Raw genomic sequence first — 7,422 nt, forward strand, 5'->3', positions numbered from 1 at the left:
CCATGCCCTGCTAAAAACATAAACAAGTCTGTCTTAGAAGTACAGCCATAATATTCCTTGGAAGCATGGATGGCTCATATCCTTTGGGCATGTTATCAAAAGAGGCCATTCCCTGGAGAAAGAGTGTAATATGCTTGGTAGGGTAAACTCACTAATTGCTGTTGAGTCTGCACTGACAGCTGACCCTCCAATGGATTTCCAGAGGCTTATCAATCACGTGTGCTCTATTGTACATAGGGTTTTCGAAGGCCTATAATTTCAGAAGTGGATGGCCAACCCTTCTTCCTAGTCTGTCTCATTTTTTTACATATATATAATAGTATCTGACAGACAAGCACTGTACAGAAAAGAGCAGATGAAAGGCATTTACCAGTTAGAAAAAGACCAATATTTAATGTTGCTGCCCACCCCGCTACATGTTTGGTTGGGTTTTTTTGTGTGTTTGTTTTGTGTGTTGTTGTTTTTGTGTTTTTTAAGCCGCCCTTTCTCTACTCTACTACCAACACTTCCGACTTTTACCTACAACAGAGAAAGAGATTGTCCATCTTTCTCCCTCAGAGCAGCTGGTGAATTCAAACCGTTCACTTTTGAATTGGGAGTGCATCTTACCACCATTAGTCTACCAGAGCTGCTTTGGTAAGGTAAAGGGTCATTGAAAAAGAGGAAACTGTCAAGAAGATAGATTGACACAGTGGCTGCAATAATGGGGTCCAGCACAGCACCCATGAGGAGCATGGCACAGAACCAGGCAGTGTTCCATTCTATACGACATAGAGTTGGTGCTGACTTGATGATACCGAACAGCAATAACAGAGAGAGCAGAGTTACGAAAACTTCTTGACATAACCAAACACCTTAAAGGAATAAGCCACTGGATCTGGAAGCTCAGACTTATAGTCTTGATGGATATGGAGTTAATTGGTAAAATATAGTTCAAAAGAAAAAGTTCTTCATCTTACTTGGTGGAGTAGCAACTGGGGTCTTAAAAGCTATGAGCATACATACTACTATACTGAGTAACAGGTACAGGCTAAAAGCTTGTGAACAGCTATCTAAAGTACAACTATTGATCTCTCTTTGTCCAGAACAGAGAAAAAGAAAAACAAAGATGAACTGAAACAAGTAGTCCAACTAATAGGGTATGAGAACGTCAACTTCCATGATCCTGAGACCAGAAGAAATAGATGGTGCCCAGCTACAACTGCTGACCACTTTAAAAGGGATGTGGTAAAAGGTCTTGGACAGAGTGAGAGAAAATGTGAGACAAAACACAAAGCCATAAAAGTGTAAGTCAGTCTTGTTGTTATATGCTGTCAAGTCACTTACAACTCATAGCGACCCTATGTACAACAGCTCTAAATTCTGCTCTGTCCTGTGCCAATTGAACTGCCTCTGACACACCCATCCTGATTACCCCAGTCACTGAATCAATCCACCTCATAGAGGGTCTTCCCCTCCTGCGCCGTCCCTCCACCCTCCCAAGCATGATGTCCCTCTCCAAGGACCGGTCCCTCCTTACAACATGTCCAAAGTATGTCAGACGAAGCCCCAGAATCCTTGCCTCCAAGGAGCAGCCTGATTTAACCCTCTCCAGGATGAATCTGTTTGTTTTCTTAGCAGTCCATGGTACATTCAATACTTTTCTCCAGCATCATAGCACAAAGGCATCAATTCTTCTATCCTCCCTAGTCATTGTCCAACTCTCTGATGCATAACAAGTGATTGCAAAGAACATAGCCTGTATCAGATGCACCTTAATCTCCAGAGTGACACCATTGCTCTTCAGTACTTTGGAGAGGTCCCTAACAGCAGACTTTCCAATCGCAATACCTTTTTTTTATTTCCTGGCTACTGGTGCCAAGAGTGTTGACAGTGGAGCCAAGCAGACTAAAGTTGTTAACAATCTCAATCTCTTCACCATCCATCCTGATGCTGCCAATTGGCCCAGTGGTGAGAATCTTCGTCTTCTTGACATTGAGCCTCATTCCATACTGAAGGATGCAGTCCTTGACCCTCTGCAGCAAGTGTTTCAGGTTCTCCTTAATTTCAGCAAAAAGGGTTATGTCATCTGCATAACACAGATTGTTAATAGATCTTCCACCAATCCTGACGCCACACTTCTCCTCATAGAGCCCAGTCTCTCAGATAATCTGTTCTGCATACAGGTTGAAAAGGTATGGAGATAGTATGCATCCCTGGCATTCACCCTTCCCAAAGTTTGAACCATGCAGTGTTTCCCTGCTTTGTTCTGATGACTGTCTCCTGGTCCAAGTATAGGTTTCGTATTAGCACAATCAAGTGTTCTGGGATTCCCGTTTTTCTCAGGGTCAGACACAGTTTGTTATGATCCACACAGTCAAACGTCTTTGCATAATCAATGAAACACAGATAGGCATTCTTCTGGTATCCCCTGCTTTCAGCTAAGATTCATCTAACATCAGCTATAATATTCCTAGTATGACGACCCCTTCTAAGCCCAGCCTGGACTTCTGGCAGTTCTCTGCTGATGTGCTGTTCCAGTCATTTTTTTATAATCTTCAGTAGAATCTTGCTTGCATGTGAAATCAATGATATTGTTCTATACTTTCCACACTCTTTGGGTCACCCTTCTTTGGGATGGCAACAAACTGGTCTGATTTAAGCAGGTAGAGCCCCTCAGACCATTCAACTTGGGACAAAATTCAGGCCCGTGTCTCAACTTTCAGACAAAGAACAGATAATCCTATAAGGTGACACCAGAATGGAACTAACTCCTTAGAGTCAAAGAATAGTATTTGTTCAAGAATAAAGCCCAGGAGGCATGAAGGCTGAAGGATGAATGGAAATGAGAATCACAGGGAGGAAGTGGGAAAAGAATGACATTGCTGTGGACATTGTAATTAACAAATCTGTCATGGAGAAAGTACAACTAGGATGATCATTAGAGGCAAAAATGATGAAACTTCATCTCACATGCCTTAGGATGTTGCCAGGAGGAAAAGAAATTACCAAGGAAGATTACTTGGGAAAAGACATCATGGTTGGGAGATAGAGCATTAGCAAAAGCAAAGACCCCTCTCAATGAGGTGGATTAACACAGTGACTACAACATATTCTGAAACATGTCAGAAGAAATTTAGGGCAAGTTGTAGATCTGTTCTTCATAAGTTCCTATGAGTTGTAATTAACATAATGGTACATAACAGATAAGTTAAAAAATTAAAAGCAAAATGTGTATGAATGGTTGACTGATAAATCAATTTGCTTTGTAAATATTCACTCAAATCACAGTAAAAAAAAATGAAGGGGGGAAAAAACCCCACCAAAACCATAATAAAAAAAACCTCAGTCCTTAGAGATCAAGGTAAAACAATTAGTAAATGAAATGTATAGACTCATTAAACAAAATAAAACAAAAATGTATGAGCAGCTATCCAAGATGCAACCTGCTCACCATAAAGGGAAGTAAAGAAAATAAAACATACATGGAAACAATTAGCCCACACAAACTTCAGTCTCCACAACTCAGAGACCAGAAAAACTAGGTGATTCTCAGCTATTACTACTGACTCTTGCTGTTGTTCTTATAAGGCACTGGGTCAATGATACTATTAATATCAGATCTGAAGCCTGCCCTATCCTGTGTCATCCTCATCATCTCTGATATATCTGAGACCATTGGTACAGTCACAATCCATCTTGTGGTGGGTCTTCCTCTCTTACACTGGCCCTCCAAATTTTGAAGTAGGATGTCCTTATCCAAGGACTGACCTCTCTTAACTACATGTCCAAACTATATAAGGATAAAATTTTACTATCCTTTTTTTCAAGGAGCACTCTGGTTTCACTTTTCCAAGACAGACCTGTCGGTTCTATTGGAAGTCTATGGAATCTTTAGTCTTCTTTCCCACATCATGATGGGAAAGCATCAATCAATTCTTCCTCTGTCATCCTTAAAGAGAAAGAATTTGAGAGTTTTGCCAGAAAATCAACAGACAAATTGCATCGGGCAAGTCTGCTGTCAGGGACATCTCCAAGTACTGAAGAGCAATGATGTCACTCTGGAGACTAACGTGCACCTGATCCAAGACATTGTCTTCACAATTACATGCTATGCATCAGAAAGCTGGAAAATGACCAGGGATGATAAAAGGAGAATTGATGCCTTTGAGCTATGGTGCCGGAGAAAAGTATTGAACATACCATGCACTGCTAAGAGAACAAACATGTGTGTTGTAGAGAGGGTGAAACCAGGCTGCTTCTTAGAGGCAAGGATTCTGAAGCTCTGTCTGACATACTTTGGGCATGTTGTCAGTCCTTGATGATGAACATTATGCTTGGGAGGGAGGAGGGACAGTGGAAGAGAAGAATACTCTCAATGAGATGGATTGACTCAGTGACTGGGTAATGGGGGTAAGACTGGCTCAGGATAGAGCAGGATTCAGAGTTGTTGTACATAGGGTCACTATGAGTTGCAGCTAACTTGAGAGCACATAACAACTTTTGCAGTCAGAAATCAATTGAACAGGCAACCAAGATTCATTAATAACTATTTACCAGAATGCCAATACAGGGAACAGAACAAAGAAGGACTGGTAATCAGAAATTAGGAACTTGATAACACATGAGGCTGGGAATTTAATAATTAAATTTTGTACAATGAAAATACTTAAATAATTGACTTTTGTACAATCAGTGATTTATCCTTTGCAAATATCTTTATCAGTAACAAAAATGATGACTTACTGATGGACTACATAGGAATCAGGTTGACTAGATCAATGGAAAGAATCAAGGGAGAAGAATAATGTCAGTAGTCAAAACCATGACCGGTACTGACCGTGAGATGGACCTTCAACAACTCATGTGGAAGTCCAACCTGAAGCTGAAGAAAAGGAAAGCAAATCCATAAGAACTAAAATATGACCTTGGGTCTATCCTACCTGAATTTACAAACCATCTCAAGAATAGGCTGGAAGCATTGAACACTAATAAGATCAGATTATCTGTGGGATGACATCAAAGATATCATGTAGGAAGAAAGCAAAAGGTCATTGTAGAAAAAGTGGAGAGAGAAAAACCGTTCTGAAGAGGATCACAAACCTGGAGAGTGTCAAGGGAAAATGTAGAACAAAACAAAACAAAATCACACAAACACAAAAGAGACTAGGTTTACTGGTGCGAAATTCTGGTGGAATCCCTTGAGACTATGGCCCTTGGTCATCCTCCAAGCCTGGAGCTGAGCTCAATGAGCTGACTCAATTCTTAACCAAACAATATGCCCAAACACACTGACACTGAGTCAGTTCTGACTCATAATGATTCTACACCACAGAGTAGAATTGTCTATGTTGTTGTTATTGTTCAATTCCTTTGAGTCAGAACTGACTCATAAATGACCCTCTAGCATGTTTTCAGAGGCAGCAAATCACATGGGAGGAGAATGCCTAACCCTTTGAGCAGATGGTGGATTCAAACCACATGCCTTCCAGGTTACAGCACAGCCTCTAACCACTAGGCCACTGGAGCTCCCAGAAATGTCTATAGGGTTTCCAAAATGTAAACCTTCCATGAAGTGAACTGTCATCCTTCTCCAGCTGAGTAGTTGGTGGATAAACCACTGATTTTTTTGGAACAGTCAACATTTTTAACAACTGCATTACAATGGAGCCCTGGCGACCTAATGACAGGAAGCAATCCAGAAGGCAAAGGGTTCAAGGCCACCAGCTGCTCCACGGAAGATGGATAGACAATCTCCTCCTCTGCAATTAACTGCCTCTGAAAACTTGCCAGAGGGTCAGGTATGGGTTGGTTCTGACTCAACGGTACACAACAACAACAACAACAACCGTACTACAGGTCCATCAAATTTAATTCATTGCTGTGCAGTAGGAAATGACACATAGCTGTCTCTTTACAGGGCTTTCAGAGACTATAAACCGCAAAGGAGACTCTCCATCTTTCTCCCTCAAGCAAACGAAAGCTGTGAATAATCTCAAGCTCTTCACCATCCATTCTGATTCTGCCAATAGCTCCAGTGGTGAGAATCTTTGTCTTCTTGACATTGAGCCTCAATCCATAGTGAAGGATGTAGTCCTTGACCCTCTGCACCAAGTGCTTCAGGTCCTCCTCAGTTTCAACAAGCAGGGCTGTGCCATCTGCATAACACAGATTGTTGATAGATCTTCCACCAATCTTGAATCCACATTTCTTCTCATAGAGCCCAGCCTCCCAGATAATCTGTTCTGCATACAGGTTGAAAAGGTATGGAGACAGGACACATCCCTGGCATTCACCCTTCCCAATTTTGAACCATTCAGTGTTCCCTTGCTCTGCTCTGACGACTGCCTCCTGGTCCAAATATAGGTATGTTGTTGTTGTTGTTAAGTGCCATCAAGTCGCAGGCGACTCATAGCGACCCTATGAAGGAGAGTCCTCGACGCTTGCGTGCCTTTCATCCTGTTTTGAGGTTCATAGGGTTTCCGGAGGCAAGCTATTATGGAGTGGATGCCACTCCTCCTTCCAAGCTTGTTTTAATCGGGGAGCTCCACCCCACTCTCTGTCGCATTGGGTAGCCAACCATTAACGCATTTGACACATCAGTGTCACAGTGTTCAGCCTCACGGCAACCACAAGTGACCAGACAATGACAGACTGGCCTGAGGGCCGCGGATTAAAAGTCACTCACCTTTGTCTTGGTAGCATCGTTTTCTGTTCACTGGGCTAGCTGATCTCTCTTTCTCTCTCTGTTGGTATTATTGTTGTTAAGTGCCGTAGAGTAATGTAGAACAAAACTTCCTAAAAAAAATTTACAGTTATGTGTGACACTCTAAACGTGGGATTCAAATCACTCCTGTTATATAGCTATGCACTCTCCAGTCACAATAAACCCTCCAGCACATTTTCAGAGGCAATAAACCACAGGGGATGAGATTGCTCACCTTTCTCCCACAGAGCAGTTTGGGATTCGAACAGCATGCCTTTGGGATGACAATGCAACCAAACATATGCAGCTAAAATCCACCTTGGATTTCTTCTTGGGAGAAAAGTGGGCAATCTCCCTCCATTGATTTACAGCCTCTGGATATGCGCTGGAGGGTCGGTCAGCGATGAGTTGGTTCAGACTCAAGGGTACATACACACCAACAACAATGCTCTGGCAGTGAAGTCACTGTGGAAATCTGTAGGGACTTGTGCTGCTAACCCAAAGGGGAGCTTCTCCGGTGATTCAAATCCACTGGCATCTCTGCGGGTGAAAAATGAGCAATCTCCTCCCATGCGATTCAGCCTCTGAAAAAAAAATCTGCTGGAGGGTTCGCTGTGTTCCATCACAACTGAGTTCGAATTTGCTGCTGTTGTTATGTGCCGTTGAGTCGCCTGCGACTCATAGCGACCCTATGTACAACAGCCCTAAACTCCGCTCTGTCCTGTGCCAATCGCACT

Source organism: Elephantulus edwardii, unplaced genomic scaffold (genome assembly GCF_000299155.1).
Source record: "Elephantulus edwardii isolate Elephantulus edwardi_28Jun2011 unplaced genomic scaffold, EleEdw1.0 scaffold00007, whole genome shotgun sequence".
NCBI classification, from domain to species: domain Eukaryota; kingdom Metazoa; phylum Chordata; class Mammalia; order Macroscelidea; family Macroscelididae; genus Elephantulus; species Elephantulus edwardii.